The following is a 25,999-nucleotide window of genomic DNA, read 5'->3' on the forward strand; positions in this document are numbered from 1 at the left end:
ACTCCTGTGTGAGTTTGTGTGTGTGTGTGTGTGTGTGTGTGTGTGTGAGAGAGAGAGAGAGAGAGTGGGAGGGAGGGAGGATGGGAGAGAGGGAGAGAGGGAGAGAGAGAGAGAGAGAGAGAGAGAGAGGGGAGGGAGAGAGAGGGAGAGAGGGAGAGAGAGAGGGAGAGAGGGAGAGGGAGAGAGTGAGAGGGAGAGAGGGAGAGAGAGAGAGGGAGAGAGGGAGATAGAGAGAGGGAGAGAGGGAGAGAGAGAGAGAGAGAGAGAGAGAGAGAGAGAGAGAGAGAGAGGGAGTTTCTATAGTCTCTTCCATTCTAACGTAAGCTGTCTCACTCTTGTCTTGCTATTTCTAGCATCAAACACGGTGCCTAGCACACAGTTGGTGCTTAAAGATGCTTTTCTATTTCTCTCTCTGCACTCCTACAACAGTCTATATTATATAGTTGCATACTCAACTACATACCGTCTTGTCTTTATTGTTTCCCATTTAGTATTACCCTAGTTAAACGATCCCCAGTAACTCTGTTGATGACAAAAACCATCCCCTACACATCTTTTGCATCCTCTGTAGTATCTAGCACAGTGCTGAGCTCAAGGCAGGTAGTTGACAGAGAGAAGCAAAAGGATTTAAACTTTTAAAAACCAATTTATGAAGAAAATCAAAAGAAATACTCTTTGCTAACCACATCTTGGAAGAGCTTTTACGATAACCTCTTTCTCCCTCCAGGGTAGACCTATTGTTCAAACAAAATAAATCCCTAAAATAGGACATTCATAATAGGATCTGTGCTATAGCTGAACAGCACTTTTATAATACCAGAAAAAAAGGTAAAATAAATATTGGCTCAAAGAATTTTTCCAGAGGCAACAGTTATAATCTTATCTCGGGTCGAATGTTTGCGCAGTTAATTAGGTACTGACATTGGCTCAGCAAAATCCAGTGCCAACTCTGCAAAGTTGAGGATTTAAATCCCCCCATCTTTATCACATATATTCACAAAACAACACACCAACTCAACTCGATTCCCTTCAAAATCTGTGCTGCTAATGCCATTTGTGGGATTAAGTGATAAGCAAGTCACACACCTCTTATCCTCGGACAAAAGATAATGGAATTTCAGTGCCAAAGATTCCATTTACCTATATCAAGTCAAATATGCTCAGAGTCTGCCCTCCCAGAAATCAATCAAGCTGCCTCTGTGACTACCTGTTGGCTTCTGGGAAGTACATGAAACAGCAGAAATGTGCAGAAAGAGCTACTTACTGGTTTTTCTGAATGTACATATTCCTACAAGCTACAGACAAAAGTTTATTTCCTATGGTTACCAACTATGAAGCCTGCCAAACAATTCCCCTCAAAATCAAAGACTGCTCTACAAAGTCAGTTTAGCATCCACTGGAAAGACTGAATGGGTAATGTCACTTTGGGGGGGGGGGGGCGGGGAAGTCAACTAATGTTTGAAACACAAAAGGACTCCTCCTCAAAGTATTTTTTGCCCATCATGGAAAAACAAACTTTCATTCTGCCCTTTTTGTTTGCTCAGAAATGCTTGATGGCTAATTTCCCAAGAACTTGTATAACCATCTTCCAAGAGAACAACACACACACACAAAAAAAAAAAAAACCTTCCATGACAACACAAGGAATTTAAATGGGAAAAATTGAGGGCCCATATTACTAAAAACGAAAATGTTTCAAGCTGATGGTATAAACTTCTCTTTGAATGTCTCCACTGAGGATCCCACATCGTACCACATGCAATTTATAAATTAACAGTGAGGATTACTGTTAAACCACATTAGAATATCGTCTTGATGCACTATATGAGATCAGCATGATATAATTTGCCAAAGAAACATAGCAACAACAAAAAATATTGTGACACTTTAATTAAAGATGAATAATTTAAATGTCATACTGGTCACATACAAATTCAGATTATGCCTCATACATCATTCTTGTCTAACAAGTTCCTCAGCTTAAATCACAGGTTATCTTCTAAGATCTTGAGCATGACAGAGTTTAGGATGGTTATTTTATCATCTGGTATCTGCCTATCCCTTTAAAGTCCTACACCACACAACATAAACACTTCTGCAGATTACAAGCCACTTAGATCAACACTCACAAATCTACATTACACCCACCTAAAATTAGTTTGATCCGCATGGCAGAGTAGTGGCAGGGGAGGATGTTTTCATCCTGGGGTTTAGACTTTGGGGATATTGGAACTGTTCTCCAAGAAGGAGAATTTTACCAGGTGAGGACTCTGTGACCCAGGCTGCCAGTCATACTGGTGGCACTGTTTGTTTCCACACCATGTAAAAATAAGGATCTCTAATAAACATCTGGTGGTGTTCTACAAATATCTCATTTGAACCTCACAACAATCCTAGGAGGTGGATGCCATTTTTGTCCCCTTTTTATAGTTGAGAAAACTGAGGCAAAGGATAAATGATTTGTCCAGAATGATACATGAAGTAAGTGTCCAAGGCTAGATTTGAGCACAGGTCTTCCTTACTATTCCAGGCTCAGGGCTCTATTTCCTGTTCCACCTAGCTGGGTTAGATGACTCTAAAGTCCCTTCTATCATTGATGTTCTGTAACTATGACTTTCTGGACAAAGTCCTTCTGCGCTGATACCATGAACACAACTAGGGATATTTCACTCCACATACAATTCTGGTTTTCCACAGATTAGGCCAAAATAAAGATATGGCATATAGATGAAGCATCGTGAGCTGGGTCCATTATCTTACACCCAGCCAATCTGCTTTAAGAACAAAACGACAACATGAATGGTGATGATGGTGATGATGATGGTGATGATGATGATGATGGAAGTGGAGTAGGGAGGCTGAGTTTATAGAATAGGGAGAAATCTTAGCTGAATTATTAGGGCCTGAAGATTTGGGTGAAGTCAAGAAGGATTAGTCAATGACGAGAATTATTATTAAATGACAAGAATTAAACAAAGCAATCCCTATCTGCCTCCTAGCTTCCTTCCTTCCTTCCTCCTTCTTTCAAGCCTCAGCTTAAATCCTACCTTCTTCCATAAGCTTTTCCCAGTCCCTCTTGATGGTAGTCCCTTCCCTCTGTTGATGAGGTATCTCCAGTTTACCCTGTATATGTCTTATTTATACAGTTGTTTGCATATTGTTTTCCCTTTTAGATCGTGAGTTTCTTGAGGACTGGGGCTGTTTTTGCCTTTCTTTGCATCATCAGAGCTTAGCACAGTGCCTGGAACATAGTAGGGATTGAAGAACTATTTATTTACTTGTTGACCCCATCCTTACCCTGCCTCCCCTGTGTGTTTCTGCCGGGGAACGTCAATAAGGGCAGAACCTTTGGGAACAGAGACAGTTAGCACTCTAGAGGGAACAGGGTGCTTGGGAATAAGACTGATATTGATGCAGAATAATAATGCTCATGTGGGCAGAAGGTGGGCATAAACAGAAGTCGAGGCTTTTACCTTCTTGTCATTAAGACCGTCACCACACTGTAAGTTGCTCTTTATGCTATACCTTTCTCTCAACTTGTTTAACCTGATTATTTTTCTCTTATTAGATAATTTGAGTTAATAAATGTTTTGCTCTATGAACTGCTGAATATATATTCAGGGTAAAACATGGTGGTTGCAACAGGGCTCAAGTGAGCTGACTGAAGAGGATTTATCCATGTTGGGCTGAAGGTCAAGAGAATCATCCCCATGTGGATGGAAAGAAGGTGTTCAAGGAATGGACAAGAAAGTGAAGAATCTGTCACTAAAACAAATGGAAGCCAAGAAGATGTAGAGAAGGTCTAAAATCTGCCCCTAAGGCAACAGGAGGCCAAGAAAGTGTCCTGAAGGTTCACAAGAAGCCAAGAATCTGTATTCTAGTAGCCAAGGTCAAAAAAATAAAAGATTGAAAGCCTAGAATGTCTCCCAAAGCACATAAAAATCCAGAATTAATGTCCAGAGGGGGATCAAGAGGGCTGATCCAAGATAAGTGTGTCAGGAACAGAGGAAGAAGAAGAAGCGTAGAAGTGGCACATTCCTGTTCATCATAAGTTGACAGGGCATAAGTATTTCAGTCAGATTATCTGATATCTGTTTCACACATAGAGCAGTCTTTCAGACTTTCAGAGACAGTCCCTTAAGGCCCTACAGAGGCAAGATGAGAAGCTATCATAGAAAAGCTTGGACTTCTTCAGGCATATAGAAAAATACTGGGCAATCTGATCAGTGAATAACATTCACAGTCCTTCCCCCCCCCCCCAAACTTCTATGAATTCATGCTTGTCCTCAGAAAGTTCATCAGGGTTTTCCTTCACATTTTGGAGCTGAGAGAAATCTTAAATTGGACTTTACTGAATATGTTTTTACTCAAACTCCTCCAAATCCATCCACTGAAATAAAGCTAAGAAGGTAACCAGGTACCTGAAAAAAAAAAGCATTCTAAAATCTCTGTATAGTTTCTGGTTAGAAAAGATACAAATGTATAATACAATATGCTTCACTGGCAAATCTGTTCATTGATTTAAGGAAATAAAGCATCTTGACTTTAGAGGTGAATTAACTTTGTTTGAGATGCAAAATATTAAAGGTAGGCCTAAAACCAATCACATGAAAATGCAAGGAAATGTAGGTAACAACCCAGGGATAAGAAGCAACATAAATAGGAAGGCTTTCCTCGGAAGACCAAGAATCAAAGTGAAGATTAAGGAGTTGCATTATAAAGACAATTGTGGAGAAGGCACTACTGAATCTCCCAGAAGTACCTTTCTTAATGAAACACTTCCCAAATAACACATATGACTAGGAAGCCATATCTGACACCAACTAACTAAGAATAAGCCAATGTACCTCCCTGGACCTCAGTTTTCTGATCAGTAAAATGGGGGTAGATAGGAAAGAAGGTGAATGAGATGATTTCTGAGGTCCTGTCTAGCTCCAAAATTCTAGAGTTCCTAAGTAATCAGCCTACTTCTATTGTGCAAGCTGACTGTAAGCCCAAAGATGCTAACCCACTCTTCTGTAGCAATTTAATACCTATTAATACCTTTTTATGTCTCTAGTCATTGGTGATATGCTGTGGCTGATTTATGCTTAGCATACATCTCTCTAATTCTTTTGGGCAGACTTCTGATCAAATATCTTCCCATGAAGAAAGTGGCACAAACCATATTCAGGGCAAGTGAGACACAATGATTCAAATCGATTTTTGAAGCCATGGAGGCCATGAATGATATAGAGAGGAAGCAAACATCTTGTACCATCTTTTAACTAATCCTTCTTGATAAGGAGGTGCTGAGTTTTTGGCGCCCTAAGACAAAGCCCTAACTACTCCACCCTAGATGTAGCTCTATTTTTGGGACACTCACAGTTATGATTCTTTGAAAACTATGATGTTTCATGATGTATAACCACCTACCATTACTAGGATAATACAGATTTTTTGAAAATGGGGTTTTGTTTCAGAAAGCAGCTTGGAATCACTTACATTTCTGCACTGTTTCCCAAATGAAATTCATCCTACTCATTTTTCTCCTTGTTCAAATCCGGACACAGCTCCTCACCTATCTTCAGTCAGTCAGTGAATAAGCGTTTATTAAGCACCTACTATGTGCCAAGCACTATGCTAAGTGTTAAATATATAGACAAAGACAAAAAACAGTCCCTGCTATCAAGGAGTTTGCGTTCTAATGCAGGACACAGCCTGCAAACTACTATATACAAACAAGGGATATGGGTGGGTGGGGGGGGGGAGAGGGGGGAAGAGGGGCGGTGGCCAGGAAATGGGAATAGTCAACAGAGAGATGGCACTAGCAGTGTCTGTTCAAGATATATGTAGTGATGAGCTAACTTTTGAGGAAGAAGTGGCATAAACACGGTTACATAAGAAATGCATAATCAGAAGGGGAGACAGGCCTGTCAAGGAGGCCTGGCTAACAGCAGTACAAATGCAGCCTCGGCATCCACAAAATGTTAAAAGATCCAGAGAAAGGCCTCCAGCCCATTGGGTGGATCTTTTCTGGGAGATTTATAGGAGTCGAGTATGACACAGAATGGAAGGTATGGATAGGTTGTAATCCATATTGATGGAGGGAGTACTCACATGAATGAGATTATGGATCCACTGCAATGAGAGGATTGGATTAGATAATCCCTAAATCCCCTTTTGGCTCTGATGCATATGCTATTATAGAGGCCAGCTTTAAGGTGGAGCAAGGAGGATTCCATGATTTATCGACCTTGCTACAGCATCAAAAGGAAGCATCTTTGAGTGCCTACATGTCGTATTCCTTCACCATAAGTAACATGGTTCCAGCTTCTGGTTGGCATATTCATTCAACAAGCCTTTATTATAAACACCTACTGTGTTTAAAGCACTGTCCTAGGCACTTGGGAAACAAACCTCAAATGGTTCCTCCCTTCTGAGAACCTTATATTTTATTGGCGAGCAGTGACATGTAGAAAGAAAAGCAAAAATGAACTATGTCCCAAGTATATAAATACAATTTGAGGGGAGGGCATTAGCAATTAGAAAAATCAGATGAGACTTCTTGTAAAAGGCAGCACTTGAGCTGAGCTCTGAGGAAAACTACAGTTTCTAAAAGGCAAAGTTGAGGTACAGAGATAGAAGGAATGTCACACAGGAAGGCCAGTTTGGCTATAAATTAGAGAATATCAAAATGAGTGATATGTAAAAAGGCTGCAAAGGTAGCCTGGAGCCAGAATGCAAATGATTTTATCCTAAGGGCAACAGGCAGCCAATGCACCTCTGGAGCAAGGAAGTGACATGGTCAGACCCATGCTTTGTGGGTTGATGCAAAATACGAATTTCTCAAGAAATAATTTTCAAGTGTCACAATCATCAGGAACATCAATCCATCAAATTCCCAACTCTACCATATGGCTTATGGAATTGGGGTCTGTCGATGGAAAAAAGAGGATAACACAGTATATTACACAGAGTTGATACTTTAATAAATGTTCATTGAATTTTCTGGGCAAGCGACCGTGGGACTGCCTCAGTAAATGAAACGTCACATTCTATTCCCTTAATAAGCACTTGTTTAAAATTGTTTTTACATGTAACTGGGGAAAAAAAAAAACAAGCATTTGTTGTTCGGTCATTTTGCAGTTGTGTCTGACTTTTCATGACCCCATTTGGGATTTTCTTAGAAAAGATACTAGAGTGGTTTGTCATTTCCTTCTCTAGCTCATTTTACAGATGAGGAAATTAAGGCAAACAAGGTTAAGTGACTTGCCCAGGGTCACATAGCTAGTAAGTGTCTGAGGCAGGATTTGAATTCAGGAAGACTCATGACTCCAGGCCCAGCACTCTCCACTTCACCATCTAGCTGCCCCTAATAAGTACTTAGGCACCAGCAAAATGCTAAAGGAGCTTTAAAAACAAACAAACATTCAGTGCCTTCAAGTAGTCATGCTCACACAAGGTCATACACTCTCCTCACCCAAGTTTCCATCATTGTATGAACCAGGAGCTGAAGGAGTAAACTCAACACTCAAATATAGCCTTCCACCCTCACCAAGAGGCTGCCTCCACCAAAGAAGGACTCATTCACACAGCCACCACAGTGCACCAGGCAGAGACTACATGCCACCCACTGTGGCGGCTTCCTTTCTGCCCTAAAAATGAGCCACTCCTCTGCTGCCTCCTACATCTGGCTTGAGTGAGTGCCCTGGCAAGAAGCAAAGTTAACTAACCACTATGGCAAATGCTACAAGAATTCCCACCAGCAACTCGGTCGCCAAACCCCATCTTTGCCCTTATCTCCCTACATGGCCATTCTCAGATGGCAGACGCAGAAGGATGAGTGGGCTAATTAATTAACAGGAAGAACTCAGGAGTTACAGGTTCTAATGCTCACCCGCCACAAACTTACTGTGTGACCCCAAGGATATGACTTCACAGAGGCTCCATTTTCTTTACTTATAAAAGCCAAGATAATGAAATGACATGTTTGCCTAACTAGCATAATATAGTCCCATATTAATGGGTCCTGCAAAGATACACATAGATAGAAATGAATTCATCCATATCACTGAGGCACCCTTTAAAGATAAGTGACGACATGTTTTGAAAAGCCCAAGATCTGAGTGATGTTTCCTCTTTTGTTCAAACAGGTTTTAATGCCAAATGCTACCTACAAAACGGATGAGAACAGTATCTTTTATAGTTATTTTAAAAACTTATAGATCATTCAATTCTAGTCAATGAAATAGGCTTTTCCACCTCCACATCTTCAAAAGGAACAAGTAGAATTACTAGAAAACTCACTTTCAGTTAGCTTCATCTTAAATTCATGATTTCTCTTCCTAAATTTAAAGTGACCCACAAGACTTTAAGCTATGCTGGGGTTCCAAGTCACTTATTTCCCTAAGGAAGTACAACATCATGGGATGACATATTTAGAGCTGGAAGGGGATACTGAGGCCATCGAGTGCAACCCCCTCATTCTACAGATGCTGAAATTGAAACTGAAAAAAGATGAGTGACTTACCCAAGGTCACATAGCTAGTAAGGGTCTGAGGCAGGATTTGAATTCCAAGCCCAGAACTCTGTCTACTGCTTTCCCCTAGTTGCCTAAACCCAAAACTCCATGTAGGGAGATAAGGGCAGAGACAGAGCTTGGCGACTGAGCCGCTGTCCTTGTCTCTCACCATCTCTCATTCTCTTACTGTCTGTGTTTCTCTATGGCTCCCCTCCCTCATTACCAATTTCCGTCTCTCACTGTGTATATCTGTCAGTCTCCCTGTCTCTCTCTCACCAGTTTTGAATACATCCATGGAATACATCCATATGCCAACTTTCTCATTCCTACTATAAAATCATGATCTAGGCAAGTCACAACTCAGCAGCTTCAGATGAGGAATCTGAGATTCAGAAACACCAAGTAATTTGCCCAAGATCATAAAGCCAATCAATCGAAAACTGAGTGTCCAAACATAGGTCTCTTTAACTCTCAGTATCAGTTCTCTTTCTATGGCACCAACCTGCAGTCTTGAGAGCAGTCCCTGAAAGATGGGGGTAAATCAAAACCTTAATCTCTTAAGCTATCTGTGCTTCAGTCAGGGATTAACTAGTTAGATATTAACTTCTGTAAATAATCAGTTCTCTCTGTGCAGAAAAACAACTTTGAGAATTTAATTGTAGGGTTATGTGGGTTAGTTGAGTCACTAACCATTATCTGAACTTCATGTTTATTTTTTTTTGGAGGGGGAATCACTTCTTGGGTGGCAGTGTTATGCCAACTGCCTAGAGAAATACACATCACTCATTGATCTTTAAAATGGAGTGGGGGTAGAGAGAAGAATATAACAATTTGTTATTTAATAAGTGAAGTAAAATTTAAATTCACCACTCTCACCATATTGATTTCCCTGTTTGATGTTGCAGAAACATGTCATAGTTTTCCTATATGTCTCTTAATATTAATTGGCACTGTTAAGTTTCACTATGAGTCATATTTAGGCATCTTTGCTTTGTTTCCCTAATTTGACTTAAGCTTCTTGGGGACAGGAACTGTTTTTGTTTTTCCTGTTGTCCCTCCTGCCTCCTAGCAACTAATAGGATGCGCCTCCACAGACAGTTTCTGCAAAAAATGGACCTATCACCTCAATATCTTCATGTGTATTCCCAGTGCCTAACACTGTGCATTGGACAGATGAGGCTCTTTAAAAAATGCTGGTTGACTGAATTATGAACCAAATCTGTAATACTTTGGGGTTGGACTAGACCACCTCCTAGGTCCTTTTCAGCTATAACATGTTGTGACTCAGTTCAAGGTCTGGCACTTCGCAAGAGCAAAACATAAGCTTTCCTCTGACTCTCCCTCCCCGGTTGAGTAACATCAACAGATTTTGCCATAAATTTATACCCTAAAGCAGGAAACTTGATGATTTTCCTTCTCATTTGAATAACTATGACTCGTCATTCTCCAGTTCTGTATTGGACTTAAGAAAACTGCAATATTCCATTCTGATTTTAGCATGTCTGTTCCTGCAGAGATGGTTTTGAATTGTGGTTTCTAAAAGTAACCACTTCAAAAAGCAAAAAAAGAAGTTTTCTTCTAAAACATATACTTTGGGTAGATTTTTACAAGAAGTTTATTTCTGGGTTTGTTTTGGTATTAGTTTTCTCACAGGGAAGGCAAAGACTTTGATAGCTTCCTCTACAATATGAGTTCTTAACCTGGGGTCAGTGAAGTTTTTTTTTTTGAATCTGATAACTATATTTCAATATAATTGGCTTCCTTTGCACTTCATTCTATGCATTTTAAAGCATTTATTCTGAAGGAGGGTCTAGAGGGATCACCAGACTTAACCCATAAATTAATAGGTGGTCTAGTATAATAGAATCCTGGATTCAGAGACAGAGTTGCTGAATTCAAACCCTAGCTCAACTCTGAATACCTGTGTGACCATAGGTAGTGGCTTGCTTTTATCATGAGTTACATAAGGTTTTATAGTAGAGATGAGGAAGATGGAATATGTAACTTGTAATTCTCATTTCTTTCTTAATTGCATCATGCAAACTCCATTTCCCATCTTCTACCACCTAATTCCATATTCTAACCCTCCTCAACCCTCCCACCCCTAAGTTCTGATCAAACATCACCTTCCATTGTGCCCTCTGGAATGCCTATTCCATAGACAACAAACTTCCCTTCATCCTTTCCTCTCCCACTCCTTCCATCTTCTAGCTATTATTGAAACTCACTATCCCACTCTCCATAGAGGCTCTTCCAAACCTTTTCATCCCTCCACAACCTCTCATGGTCTCCTCCCCACCCCCATCCTCTTAGCTGAGAACCTCATATTTTACAGAAATAAAGTTGGGCCATTTGTTATGTTTTCCCTCTTCTCTCCTCTTCCTCATCTCATATTACTCACATGCCTTCTATCTCACCTGATGAAGTGGCCTTCCTGTTCGCCAAGGCTAAGCCTTCTACCTTCTCAAACAATCCCATTCCAACCCACCTCCTCCAACAGATTGCCTTCTCTGTCATCACCCTCTATCACTTATTTTCAACCTCGATCTACTGACTGCCTCTCTACACAAAAACATGACCATGTCTCTCACATCTTGAAACACTCACTTGAGCTTCCATCTTCAATATCACCCTATATCTCTTCTTCTCTTTGTGGCTAAACTCCTTGAAAATGTCTTCTATAATAGGTACCTCCATTTTCTCACTTTCCTCTTAGTCCCTTATGATCTGGCTTCCAACCACTTCATTCCACCATAACTTCTCTCTCCAAAGTTACCAATGATCTCTTAAGGCCAAATCCAATGGCCTTTTTTCAAATCTCATCCTTCTCAAACTCTCTGTAGTCTTTGATACTCTTTATCTCTTCATTCCTCCTCCTATCTGACCATTTCTTCTCAGTCTTCTTTGCTACTTCCTCATTCGGTTTATGCCCTTATACCATAAGTGTCCCTCAGGGTACCACCCTCAACCCACTTCTCTTCTCCCTCTGTACTACTTCACTTACGATCTCATCAGCTTCCATGGATTTAATTACCATGTCTATACTGATGATTCTCATATCTACCAATCCTGCCCTAACCCATCTGCTAATCTCCAACTGCCTTTTACTGGCAAAGGACCACCCAGGATGGAGTGCCCGCATCAAAGAAGGCACTGTGCTCTATGAGCAAAGCAGAATTTCTCAAAAGAAATATGAGATGTGTAAATTTATAGACATCTCCACTCCGAATGTTCATATGAACTATTTAAGCCCGATCTGTGGTAGAGCCTCCCAAGTTCATATTGGTCTGATCAGCCACAGTCAGACACACTGTAACTTGACATTGTGATGTCATTTTGGTCCTCTTCTAGAAAGAAAGACAACAACCAGAAATCTCAAACTACCTGTCCAGTAGACATTAAACTCAACATGTCCAAAACCAGTCACTAACTTTCTTCCAAAACCCTCCCCACCTCCTACCTTCCTTATTACCGTAGAGGCCAACACTATCCCCCCAGACCCTCTGGCTTACAACCTAGGTGTCATCCTCAGCCCTTTATTGTCTCTCACTAACCACCCCCCCCATCCAATCTGTTGTCAAGGCCTATTGATTTCACCTTTATAATATCTTTCTAATATGCCCCTTCTGTCCTTTGACAATGCTACTGCTCTAGTGTAGGCCCTGATCACCTCACCCTTGGACTACTGCAATACCCTGCTGCTGAATCTCCTGCCTCAAGTCTCTCCTCACTCCAAAACATCCTCCATTCAGCCACTAAAGTGATTTTCCAAAAAAGCAGGTCCAACTGTGTCACTTCCCTACTCAATAAACTCCAATGACAACCTGTTGCCTTCAGGGGCAAATATAAAATCATCTATTTGGCATTCAAAACCCTTCATAACCTAGCTGTTGCCTCCACCCTTTCAGTCTTCTTACAGCTTCCTCCCCACACCATATTCTTCCATTCAGTAACACTGGCCTCCTGGCTATTCATTGAACAAGACATTTCATCTCTCAGCTCTGTGCATTTTTCTCTGCCTTTCCTCAATGCCTGGAAAGTTCTTCTTCCTCATCTCTGCCTACTGGCTTCGTGGCTACAAGTCCCAACTAAAATTCCATCTTCTTTGCCAGCCCCTCTTAATTCTAGTGCTTTCCCTCTCTGACTTCAGAGATCAGTTGCCAGTGTAGGCAGGAACTGGTTAAATTAGCTCTTGACCAAAAGTTGAGCAATTAGAAAGAAGTAGTAACCAGTAACAAATGGTGGTCCAGAATCTTTGGGTACCAATTGGGATGCTGTTTACTTCCTTCAACTTCCTATGCCTTAGAGTTTAAAATCACAGAATGTCAGAGTTGGAAGGGACCTTAAAAACCATCTCTTCCAACTCTTTAATTTGATGAATGGAGAATTTTCTCTCATGTACAGGCTTCAAATCCTAATCCATCATCAATCTTCCCTTCTTGTTCTGAAATATATTAATGTTAGGTTGCAGTTTGGGTTCTTTTTCCCCCTGTAGGCAATGAATCTTGCTCTAAGCACACCATTCAGGGTTTATTCCCTTCTCTGGCTCCATCTGGTGTGTCTGCTTTGGGTAACGCAACACCCATGTTCATCTTGAATGTGACTTGTCTAAAGTTCCCACTATGCCTCCGCTGCAAAGACTGCATGGTATTGTCCTCCAAACAGACGCCTGTGACATGGACATGACAGGGAAGGGAATGTTATCTGACTCCAAATCTAAGTTACCCAGAATACTCTGCGAATACTCTCTGTCCTGTTGTTTTATTTTATATTTAATTTTCTCTGCAAAGCAGCTACTGTGTCAATTTCATACCTGTCAAAATTCCACAAGACGAAGTGGGATAGAACTGAGGTCATAACTCCATGGTTATTTTAAAGCCAGCTTTTCAGAAAAGGCTCAAACTAGAAAAAAAGAAATTAATAATAATAATAATAAATGTATTCAGATGTACACCTTCTTTTTAAAAATCAATGTCAATCTAAAAAATAATAACTCAATTGAGTCTGTGACTCACCAGTTCTACTCGGTCTGGTCTTTGTATAGGCCAGTTTTAGTATCCATTATTTACTGTTACTAGAAATCACATTAGGTTACTTTTTATTATTCTGTTTGCAAAGTGGAAAACAAACCTTATGATCTTACATGTTATTACAGGAAAGTAAACTGTCCCTGCAAGCCCCTCAAATTTAATTAACTTTTAGATTCAAAGTTCTATTTTCCTTTTGGTTTTTTTCAATTACAATCTATTTTTCCCTTTTGTGTGAGTGGGTGAGATAAGGAGAGAGATTTTTTGTTTTTTTTAAAGCTCTGTTTACTGCATATGATACTGTAGCCAATTCAATCAAAGGGGAAATAGGAAAGTGCCCACTGTATTTGTGCACAGTAAGCTGTTTGTAAAATCCTTTCCAGTTTCCTGCAATCAAACGTTGGCGTCTCCTAAAATGACATTAGATAGAGGGGTAAACAACATTTTCAAACCAAGCACAAGTACAGAGGGGGTTCTACACACAAGGAATTGAAAAAAGGAGTCCTGCAGGGCTCATTTGTTTCCCTAATGTAAGGGATGCTGTGCGGGGGAAGGTGGGGAAGCTTGAGATGTAGCCAAGTTCTGGCGGATACAAAGCAGATCAGAGTTTGGAAAGAGGGAAAATTTAATGATGAATGATTAAATTTACAAAAATATTAGCTTCTCTTTCTGCCTGCTAAACTAGTTGTGAAGGATGAGGCTATCAATTAACTATCTAACAGGGACTCCCCAAAAGTTGGGGCAACTTGGGACATATATGTGGGCCCGTATCGGAGCCAATATGGAATAAAAGTCAGGAACACTTAGCTAGAACTCAGCAATTCTAGGTACTAAGCTCCCCTATGCCACAATGTAGGGGAAGGAGGGAGGAAGACTAGTTGTCTTTGAGCTTCAGGTACTTCATCTATAAAATGAGGATTTTAGGCTAAATGAATACTAGGGTTCCATCCAAGTCTGATGCTCTATGAATCTTCAATTACTAAGCTACAAGAAGGGATTTTAAGACCTTTTCCTAAAAATATGAAAAGGTAACGGGGCCAACTGGATATTCCCAATTGGCTATCCCGATTCCTATGCCTTCAATGGCAGAAGCTTGTTGTTGTTCAGTTGTTTCAGCCATTTCCAACCTTTTCTGACCCCATTTGGGATTTTCTTGGCAGAGATACTAGAGCAGTTTGCCATTTCCTTCACCAGCTCATTTTACAGATGAGGAAACTGAGGCAAACAGGGTTAAGTAACTTGTTCAGGGCCACACAGCTACTAAGTGTCTGAGACCATATTTGAACTCCTGTCTTCTTGATTCCAGACCCAGTGCTTTATCCACTGTGCCACCTAGCTGCCTGGCAGAATCTTAACTATCTAATAATAATGGATATGTCAGATGAGAAGGACTTTCAGAGGTTCAGAGGTCATTCATTTAGTACAATGAGAAAATCGCTGTATTTGGAATCATAAGGTCTGGATTCAAATTCAGATTCTGATCATAAGTACCTCCTATGTGACCTTGGGCAACTGGCTTAACCTCCCAGAGGCTGAGAAAAGAAAGGAGTTGGATTTGATGGCCTGTAAGGTTCTAAATCTGTGATCCTATGATTTTCATATACCCACCTTTTAAATTTCTTTTTCGGTGGTCATAAATTCAGCAATTAATTGAACTTCAAAAGCAAAGGGTATATCCCAGCTTCAATCTTTCGAGTAGGGCTTCCCCTGCTCACTTTAGAAAGGGGGTGAAGGAAGGGTCTTTTAGTAAGCATCCTTCTTCCCCCAGGGAGGGGCACTTTTACCAAGACAGTCCCAATTCTCTCTGGTGTTGGTAATTCCTACTCATTTCCCTTTCTTGGCAGGGCATACCTGGTTGTTGAATATGTGCTTGCTGACAGCTGCCTGGATCTGCTTGAGTACTGAACCCTTAATGGGGTGTCACTGAGGTTAAGGTAATAATAACTGCCTGTCAACTGGTGGCTGGATTCTGAGAGCTCAGCCTCTCTTGGGAGAGGTTTGCTTGCTCTTGTTCAATCAGCCTTTTCTACTCTGTGTCAAGTTATCACTGATCTGTTCCCTTCTTAGGAATCCTTTCTTTTCTCTCTTGAATAATATAGTCACCACTAACAAAGTTCTGGGTCTGTCTCTCTCCTTGACGGTGAACTTTTCTAGGAATGAAACCCAGAGAGAAAGACAGACAGAGACAGACAGACAGAGAGAGGCTGGGAGGGAGGGGGGAGAGTCAGACAGAAACACAAAGAGAGAGAGAGAGAGAGAGAGAGAGAGAGAGAGAGAGAGAGAGAGAGAGAAAGAGAGAGGGAGAGAGGGAGAGAGGAAGAGGAAGGGAGAGGGATAGAGGGCAAGGGAGGGAGAGAGAGAGGGAGGAAGGGATCTAGAATTTCCCCAAATATTTCATCTGAACATTTTTATTTCTTGTCCTAAGATGTTCCTCTTAATACAGAAGCTTGAAAGATAGGTTTAACTGCACAAGATGTAAGAAAAGATGCATTTTAATAATATGCAATTTTCAAACGAGAGAAACTTAAAGATTTTTAATGAATACTATTTCAAAACAAAATAAATGCTTTGAGATTTTCTTATCCATTTCTCCCTCATATCATCTCGATCCCTCTCTCTCTCTCTCTATCTCTCTCTATCTCTATCTCTTTCTCTTTTTCTCTCCCCCCCCCCCCCAACTGCCTCTCCCCACACCCATTTCTTCTTCCTACACCTTTACTTAGAATTAGAATTCTCCTTAGAACTTAAAGTCATTGTGCTATGATCCTGAATACTGGTCCTCTGGATTCCCTATAATCAACATATTACACAGAGAACCTCTTCTTAAAAACCCACCAGGAAGGAAGGTACAAGGAAAAGTGTCTTAGGATTTAAAACTTGAGGAGCTTAGAGGTAATCTATTCCAATCCACCTATTTTTACAGATGAAGAAACTGAGGTCCAAAGAGGTAGGATAAATTACCCAGTCACACAGCTAGTTAAGTAGAAGAGCTGGGACTGGGACCCAGGTCTCTGACTCCGAGTTCAGTGCTTTTCCCAGTATATGAGGCTGCCTCATTTCACAGTTAAGTCAGTAACTATTCTCAGTGTCCCTCAAATGCTCAACAGGCAGAAGGAGATAGTTCCAGAGCCCACAGTGGCAACTGGGATTACTTCTCCTTTCCATATCTTCTCCTCTCAATGTAGAGTTCGCCTGGGATCTCAGCAACCCAAGTTATTCCTAGTGATCTAGGTTGAATTCAGAGAGAGAATAAAAATTCTCAGATGGTCAAACACAGTCGTTAATGATCTTAGCCACATATGGAGCTCATGGACAGGACATTAAATATAAAAGAACAAATACAAAAGATGAAAATCATGGACAGGAATGTGAAGATAAATGCAAAAGAGTAACTTGTTCCTTTACCAATATGATCAGGTGGGCAAATTAACATATTCTTGATGGAGCTATGAATTGATAAAACTATTTTAGAAAGCAATTTGTAATTGTGGTAAAAGTAACTAAAATGTGCATATTCTTTGACCCAGATCTCACTAGGCATATACTCCAAGGAGGTTTAAAAACGAAGGAAAGGTCCCAAATACACCAAAATATCTATAGCAGTCCTTTCTGTGTTAGCAAAAAAAAATGACCAAGTAAGTGTTCACTGATTGGGAATGGCTAAAACAAAACTTGAGGTCATTTGAAAGCAAGTCTTTCTCTAACTTCCTGGATAAGCAGCCATCATCACAGTTGCTGACACTTTTCTCTTTTTCAAATTTTTATTATTCTGAACTTGACAAACCAGCAAATACAGAGTGTACCAAGTCTCAGTGTCATCAGACATTATTAAACTGCCTGAAAAGCTTGGGACGCCCCCCCCCCCATATTAGCATTTCCATGCCCTAAGAAGAACAGAAAAGAGCCAACTGTATGTGAAACTATGAATCTTCATTACATCCCATGACTTTTTTTAAAAGCATATGATGAATTCAGCATGTAAGTTCCAAAGTCATTCTACTTCTGTTTCTTTCTTCTGAATCTCCATCTGTTCTCTTCTGGGCACTTAAAAAAATTAGAGCATTATTTTCCACCTCTAACCAAGCTGCCAGATACAATCAACTCTAGCACAAAGAGCTGAAAGAAATTCCACATTAAAGAAACTTTCTGAACAATATTCTTTTTTTAATTGATGCTTTTTAGCCTATACATCATATTCATTTCTGATTCTGTCCCTGGTCCTTACCCTGCACAGCAAGGCCCGGTCTCTGACAGCTACTGGCTATGTTACCCTGGGGAGTCACTCAACCTCTAATCTCTCAGCGTTAGGCAGTTCTCTAAGACTATCAGAGGCAGAGAAAGTGCCAACCTGAACTAGTAGAGAAGTCCAGGCCCCATCTTAAGTGCACATTAAAAGAAAAGACATTCCTCAGTATGACCTATTTAACGCCAGCTGCTGGTGATTATTTTTTCTCCTCCCAAATGTGGCTTCAGAGTCTGGAAAGGGCTCAAATCTACCTTTCTGGACTTATTTCACATCACTCCCTTTGATACACTCTACTGTTCAGCCAAATGGACTGCTGGCTTGTTCCCCAAACTCAACATTCTGTCTCCAGCCCCATACAATTTCCATAAGCCATGGTCTATGCCTGGAACACACTTCCTCAAATCGGAGCTTTTCAAATGCCTTTTCTTCCTTCAAGGTCAACTTCAGATACTACATTCTCCCTCCTGGCATCCTTGATCCCCTCAGAGAGCAAGTTCAGAAATTTCTAATTTTCATGGCCATCATCGCTATTTTAGAGTCATCATTCCCTCTGTCTCTCCCCTTTGCCCACATTACTCCCTACCTTAGTTTTATCTGCGTAAATTTTGCCTCACTCTCGATAGAACATTACCACCTTGAAAGAATGATCCACATCATTTTATACCTCTGTATCTTCAGTGCCAGACACACTGTACATTGACCCTGACATCGTGATGTTTTTTGGTCCTCTTCAAGCACAAAGAACAAACAACCAGTCTTTTATATAGAAGGAACTTAAAAATATTTGTTAATGTCAGTAAATTGAACATAAGCCATTAGTATGAAGCCAAGCCTAGGAATCAGTTCTCTTGATTTCCTCCGGTGAATGCTTTGTGGACTCATGCCCTTAAATCTAACCTTCCTATTTCTTTTAAGAGCATTGCCATTCCTCCTGTCACCCAGGTTGTCAACCTCAGAGTCATCCTAGACTAGATTCTTCACTTATCCCCTAGCCACATACCCAGTCAGTTGCCAAATCCTGCTGATTCTTCTTACACAGTATTTCTTAGATCTGCCCCTGCTTCTCCACTCACAGAGCTATCAGCCTAGTTCAGGCCATCATCTCTTACAAAGACAATAACAATAGAAACTTGGTCTCCCTGCTTCTCTCCAATCTCTTCTTCCTCCAATCCATCCTCTACCCAGCTGCCAAAGGGATATTCCTAAAACACAAACCTTACCATATCACTCCCATGTTCAAAAAGCTCCCTGGACTCCCAATGGCATTTAAAGCCCTTTATAACCTGATGCCAACCTACCTCTCCAGCCATATACATTACACCCCTTTACAAACTCTTCAGGAATTTTTCCAAACCACTGATCATTGCAATGACAGCTCAATGCATTGGAGACTTCACATGGAAGGACATCCAAATACGGTTGCATGGAATTTTTTTTTAATCTCCTCTGGAAGGAAGAACAATCTCATGAGCTCAAACACAAACCTAGTGAAGAGATCAGATTGTATGAACCCCCTACCCCTGCTGCCATCTTCCAGAGGAATACATCAAAGGACCATTGCTCATCTCACATAGTTCCTCTCAACTTGGAAAAAAGAAAGGAATCAAACATGCAATTGGAAACTCCCCTAGATTATCTGCTCCAAATAAATGTATCAAAACATTTGTCCATTCAGTAAGTTATCCATTCTCTCTTTTTTTTGAGGCAGCTAGGTGGCTCCGTGGATAGTGCTGGGCCTGGAGAAAGGAACACCTGGGTTCAAACCAGACCTCAGATATTTACTAGTTGTGTGACCCTGGGTAAGTCACGTAACCTCTGCCTGAATCCATTGGAGAAAGAAATGACAAACCACTCCAGCATCCTTGCCAAGAAAACCCCAATGGGATCACAAAGAGTCAGACCCGACTGAACGACAACCTCTTTTGGTCCTCACAACAACCCCAGAAGGGTAGTGTTCCACGTGTCAAAGATGAGAAGCATACCCAGATCTACCAGGACCCAAGTCCTGAACATTATTCTGGACTCCACACTCCAAGCTGGCTTTTTTGTTGTTCTTCACATTGGACATTCCATCTCCCACCTCTGTGGGTTTGAATAATCTATCTCCCCGCCCCCGTGCATGTGATGGGGTGCTTGTGCTCACTGGATTACACTTCTTTCTCACCTTCAATCCCTCAGTCAACAAGATAGTACTTATTAAATACCTACTACGTGCCAGGTACTGTGCCAAGTGCTGAGGATACAAAGAAAGACAAGAAACAAGAAGCTTACAGTCTAATATGGGAGACAGCATGCAAACAACTGTGAACAAACAAGTTACATATGGGATAAAAAGTATATAGGGCCTATTTATATAGGGCCTATTATGTGCTATGTACTGTACCAAGTGCTTTTTTCCAAATGTTATCCCACTTGACTCTCACAACGCCCTACAAAGTATTATCCACATTTTACAGTTGAGGAAACTGAGGAAAACCATGGTTAAATGACTTGCCCAGGGTCACACAGCTAGAAAGCATCTGAGGCCAGATTTGAACTCAGATCTTCCTTACTCCAGGCCCAGTAAAGATCATTACAAAGGGAAGGCACTAGAATTAAGTGGGATTGGGAAAGACTTCTTGTAGGAGATGAGATTTTAGCTGGGACTTACTTAAAGGAAGGCAGGGAATCCAGAGAAGCTAGGAAATAGAAATGAAATGGGAGAGAATTCTACACACGAGGAACAGCCATTGAAAATTGCTGGATTCCACAGGTGCAGTATTGTTGTTGTGTTTGTCCTTCATTTGAAGAGGACTGTGACATCAGAGAAATGATGACATGACTTGCAGTTGACTTTGATTTGTGTGAGGGAGGACTATGCAAGGTCACAAGCCTCGCTTTCTCATCCAGTGCCATCTGGGTCCAGTGGCCTGATATTCACCAGGATGACAGGAGATGGCCCAAGATGCATTGGAAGACTCTGGCCCTTTCAGGCTAAGGCCTTTTCAGGTTCTCACTTTGAGTGAGGTAAAGGCCATTCAGTGAATAGGCCTCTTTAAGAAGTGAGTCAAAGGTCAGGGTTAGTTTGAGGGTCAGCAGCAAAGTCAGCAGCGAAGTGTTCCTGGGTCACAGGGTACATGTTGGAGAATAAGGTATTAAAAAACACAGAAAGTGGAGGAAAGAGATAGATTATGAAGGTTTTAAAAGCTAAAGAGAATATTTTATATTTGATCTTCAATGTGACAGGGAGCCACAGGGAGTTGTTTGAAATGGGGAGTGGGGGAGATCACATGGTCAGGCCTGGGCTTTAGGAAGATCAATTTGACAACTGAATGGAAGATGAACTGGAATGGGGAGAGACCTGAGGCACTGAGACCAACCAAAAGGCTACTGCAACAGTCCAGGTATGAGGTGATAAGGGCCTGCGCCAGGATGGTGGTAGTGTCAGAGGAGAGGAGATGTATACCAAAAGATGTCCAGAGGGTAGAATCAATTGTTGTCGAGTCATGTCTAACTCTTTGTGACCCCATTTGGGGTTTTATTGGCAGAGATACTAGAGAGGTTTGCCACTTCCTTCTCCAGCTCATTTTATAGATGAGGAAACTGAAGCAAACAGGGTGAAGTGACTTGCCCAGGGTCAAACAGTAAGTACCTGAGTGCATATTTGAACCACAAGAAAGGTGACTCGCGTGCATGTGTGAGAGAGAGAGAGTGAGAGAGAGACAGAGTGTGAGAGTGAGACAGAGACATAGAGTGAGAGAGAGAGACAGAGACAGAGAGACAGAGAGACACAGAGAGAGACAGAGAAATTGTAGATGACACCTAGATTTCAAGCCTGGGTAAGTGGGAGGATGGTGATGTCCTCAACAGTAAGGGAGAAGATCTTCAAGGAGAAAGATGAGTTTAGTTTCGGATATGTTGTATGTCAGATGTCTACAGGATGCCCAATTTGAGATGTCCAAGAGGCAGCTAGAAATTTGTACTGGAATTCAAGAAGTTAAGGATGGATGAAGTGATCTGAGAATCATCTGCAGAGAGATCATTGAATCCAGAGCTCAGGCAATGCCCCTCTATCAATACTGGTCTTCCCCACCCACCTCCTACAGAAATTACTTTGTTTTTAATTTATGGTTGTATGTGTGTATGTGTGGGGACAGAGAGAGAGGGAGAGAGGGAGGGAGGGAGGGAGAGAGGGGGAGAGAGAGAGAGAGAGAGAGAGAGAGAGAGAGAGAGAGAGAGAGAGAATGCATATATGTGTTTGTGTACAGTGTTTATTTTTTCATACACATATTTTCCCCCATGCTCCCCCCAAAAGAATATAAGCTCTCTGAAGACAGAAATGCCTTCATTTTTGTCTTTGTATCCCCAGGACCTAATGCAATGCCTGCAAATAGTAAATGCTTAATAAAGGATAGTTCTGTTTTTTGACCTACTTAGGTTGAGAAGAACTAAGAATTTGAAAAATAAAAGAATCATGGTCTTGAAATATAGTCTAGTTTATAGGTTCTTTGAAGATAAGTTGTATGCTAGGGTTTTTGGGGGGGAGGGAGGGAAGCATTTACCACCCTTCCTCCATTCCCAAGCACAGTACCAAGTACAATATAGTACTTTCTTCTTCAACTGAAAGGATCAGTAATTTTGTGAGTATAGGCACTCTCTCCATATCATAAGCCCTCTGTCTCAGAAGCCAGTCTTTACAAGTTGCTGTGGTAGTACGTAATAATCCTTTGCCCCATGGCTAACCTTCTGCTGATGAGTCACTCCAAACCCAGCCAGCCTGGTCCTCAGATGAGAGACACGCAGTCCATCACCGGGCCCATGCTCTAGATCTTTCCAAGCTTCATAGGACCAGCCAGAGCTTGCGTTCTGCTGACACAGTCTCTACAAATCCAAGGTCAGTAACCTCCATGCCACAAGGAAGCATCAAGTGAGGATGTTAGTGTTGGCAGAGACAGGACACAATAAGCCTTAAATAAATACTTATTAATGAACTGATGAGAAGCATTAAGTAGTAAAGAAGTAGTGCTTAGAGTGTTCACCTGGAAATCAGGAAGGCATGGGTTCAAGTCCTGCCTCTGAGACGGCCTGGCTATGTGACTCTGGGCAAGTCACTTAGCCTTTAAGTCTTTTAGGCAACTGTCTTAGCCAATGGTTCTTAACTCTTTTTGTGTCATGGACCCATTTGGCCAACTGATGAATCTTATTGACCCCTTCTCAAAATAATTTGTTTAAATGGGAAAAATACATAGGATTACAAAGAAAGCCAATCATATTGAAATACCATTATTAAAATGTATTTTTTTTCTAAAACAAGCTCACAGACATCAAATTAAAAACCTCTGCTCTAAGACTATAAATTGCAAGAAGATGCCAACTTGCAATGGTAGAAGAGATCACTTTCCCAACAAAATCACAGGTCCAGTCTCTATCCTGATATTATTACTCAGGTATGGAACCCCTTCAAATAACTCCTTGGTATCAGGTGCCTCTTTGTTTTGCATGACATTGTCAAGCAAAGAAAGGGATGGCAAAAACATCATCTGTCTAAGAAACAGACTATCTTCAAGGCTCATACTATGACTTGGTGTTCCTTATGAGTCGAAATGTGATTGTCAAGGATTTCTGGGAAAAGTAGCTGCTTCAAGACTTATCTCCTTCATCTAGATGCATACCCTTCCAGAGCATTACAAAGTGACTTCAAACCCACCCCCAAAATCTACCCTCCTAAAGTAGTTGCCAATTGCACAGCCCACCCAACCACCCAGATTTTTCCTTTCTGAGCATCGTGGTGATTTCCAGGTGGGGATAGCAAAACTGTCATGGAGGGTTACTGATGAATATGGCTCCCGGAATACCTCAAGGCTCAAAAAAAAAAAAACCCTTCGATTTTTCAGGCAAAGAATTTAGGATCAAAGGACCATTGATTTAGAGTTGGTCTTTTTATCCCCAGGGCCTGGGGCTAGGAGAGATGCAAGCACAGTGCTTAATAAATGCTGAATTGGAGATCATTTAATCCAACTCAATCATTTTACAGATGAGGAAACTGAGGCCCAGAGAGGTTAACCTATTTGCCCAAGGTTTTCCAGGTCATTAGCAAATGGTAGAGTCAAGATTTGAAATCTGGTATCGCTCTGAAACTGTTCATCTTTCCCCGCTATGATTTCAGACAATCTCAGTGGCCCTTCAGTTCTGTAATATAAATGTACATTTAATTTTAAAAATTTTTAAAAGGAATCAATTGCTCCACCACCGTCTTCATCTACAACAAAATGACAGAGAAGGAAGTGAATGACCCACCCCCATGGAGATTCAAATTTACATTTCACAGCCTGCACCGCAAGAGTTCCAGAAACTCTCACTGTAACTTACTGTACCCTCTCTCCTCACCCGTCCACCCCCAGCTCCTCTCCAGATGCGCAGCCAGTGAATCCCTCTTCCCACCCCCAGGGTGCTTATCCCTTTCCAAAAGTTCGATTCTGCTCCACTGGTGCATACCAAGCTCATTCACAGCCTGCCAGGGCTAGCGAGAGCTGCCTCCGCTCTCTCCTGCTGTGCCCCCCTGCCACAGCTGTGCAGCTAGAGCCTCAGCCCGAACAACCAGCGCACCTCCCCAGCGGTGTCATGTCCAAAGTCGTTCACTACCTTCGGCAAGCCGGCTGCGAGCCTCCGAGAACCCCATTACCCTGCCCCCCTCCACCCTCCCCACCCCCCGCCTTCCAGTCTGATCTGCTCCAGACCGGGCAGGTCAGGGACTGAGTCAGAGCCGGAACAGCACGGGTGGAGGAGTGTGGGGCCGGGGTCGGAGCAGGCGGTAGCCCCTGCAGGAGGAAACTGAATCCGAGTCTGACCGAGAGTCTTGGGGGAACGTTCCCTGCAAGGCGGGGGGCTTTTCCTCGCTCCCCGCACCCCTTTTCCCCTTGTCTATCACCCCACTTTAGCACCCCGAGTCTCTCACCTGCGCCCTTCGCAGTGGCTCCTTGGTCCCCCTCCTGGCCGCTCTCCGAAAGCTCTCGGGCTTCCCCAACGCGCCCCGGGACAGGACGCGATCTGGGCTGCAGAGCGCAGAGTGGGGCGGGCCAGGCAGGGGAAGGGCAAGGCGGGGCGGGGCTGGGGGGCACCTTGCATCACCTGGGGCGGGCTGGGCCAGGAGCCCAGAGAGGGTAAGGGAGGAGACGTACTGGCTAGGGGAGGGAGGAGGCAGGTAAACCCCAAACTTCCCCTAAGGGAATCTATCTGCCTTGGCTCCAAACTCTGAGCTCCCGTTTGGCGAAGGGAAAGTGGGGCGGAGATACTGTGGGCTTTGTACAGCGGGTGGGAAGGTCTTCATTTTGAGTCCTGGGATTTTTCATTTCGCTAAGCATTCAGCCTGGTACTTTTTCGCGGCCTTTACAAGGGCAGAATCTTAGAATGTGAGAGGCGGGAATGTTGGATCCTTGGTCATAGAGGCCCCAATCAGAGTTTTACACAGTGACTAGCTCTGCGTCTGTGACTTGGTCAAAATCCCTTAACTCTGGGTATCACTTTCTGCATCTGTGAAGCGGGGACATTGATACTTACACTACAGATCTCACAGGATTGTTGGGAGGAGGAAATGAGAACATCCAGTCAGTCAAGAACCACTTATTAATCGCTTACTATATGCCAGAAGTATGGATTAAACTGGGAAAACAAAGAAAAACAAAAACAGGACCCCGACCTTCGAGGAGCTCATATTCTAAGGGGAAGACAACACGAAAATAACTAAGTACTTACATGATATGTATACAGAGCTTTGGCAATTTTTAAGCACCATATAAATTTAATATTTAACTATAAGTTTTAAAACAGCCTGGTGAGATGGATAGAACTGGCCTAGGAATCAGAAAGACTTGGATTCAAGTTCTTCATCTGACACACAGTAGCTGTGTGACTTTGGGTAAGCCCCTTAACCCCTTAGTGTTCCAGGCAACTCTTTAAGATTACAAATTGCAGAGCAGGTCCCTGCATTGGTAGAGGGAAGTTTCTCAGTTCCTTTTACCAAAGAAATGATAGGCCAATTGTTTTTTTTAAATGCAAGTTGTAGGAATTATTTCATCCTAAATGAGTCCTGCCTCCTCATTTCGTAGAAAAAGAAACTATCAACTGAGAGATGAAGCAGCTTGCCCAACATGGCACAACTAGTTAATTCCAGAGTAATCTAAATTTGCTCACTCCCAATTTCTTCCTTTAGACCACACCCTGAACTCAAAACCTAAATTTAAGCTC

General features: G+C 41.9%; 1 protein-coding gene across 2 annotated transcripts in view; it reads right to left on the bottom strand.

Annotated features, from left to right (window-relative positions):
* Nucleotides 1–24,775, bottom strand: part of LYPD6B (LY6/PLAUR domain containing 6B) — a 230,068-nt gene extending 205,293 nt beyond the window's left edge. Inside the window, exon 1 of one of the 2 annotated variants that reach the window (XM_036746501.1) lies at nt 24,711–24,775. The gene's annotated coding sequence lies outside the window, so the exon portion shown is untranslated. Of the gene's footprint in view, nt 1–13,316; nt 13,399–24,710 lie in introns of those variants that run through there. The other variant, XM_036746500.1, reaches the window with a different exon arrangement.
* Between the last annotated feature and the right edge of the window lie 1,224 nt (nt 24,776–25,999).

This window comes from Trichosurus vulpecula, chromosome 2 (assembly GCF_011100635.1).
Source record: "Trichosurus vulpecula isolate mTriVul1 chromosome 2, mTriVul1.pri, whole genome shotgun sequence".
Taxonomy (NCBI): Eukaryota; Metazoa; Chordata; class Mammalia; order Diprotodontia; family Phalangeridae; genus Trichosurus; species Trichosurus vulpecula.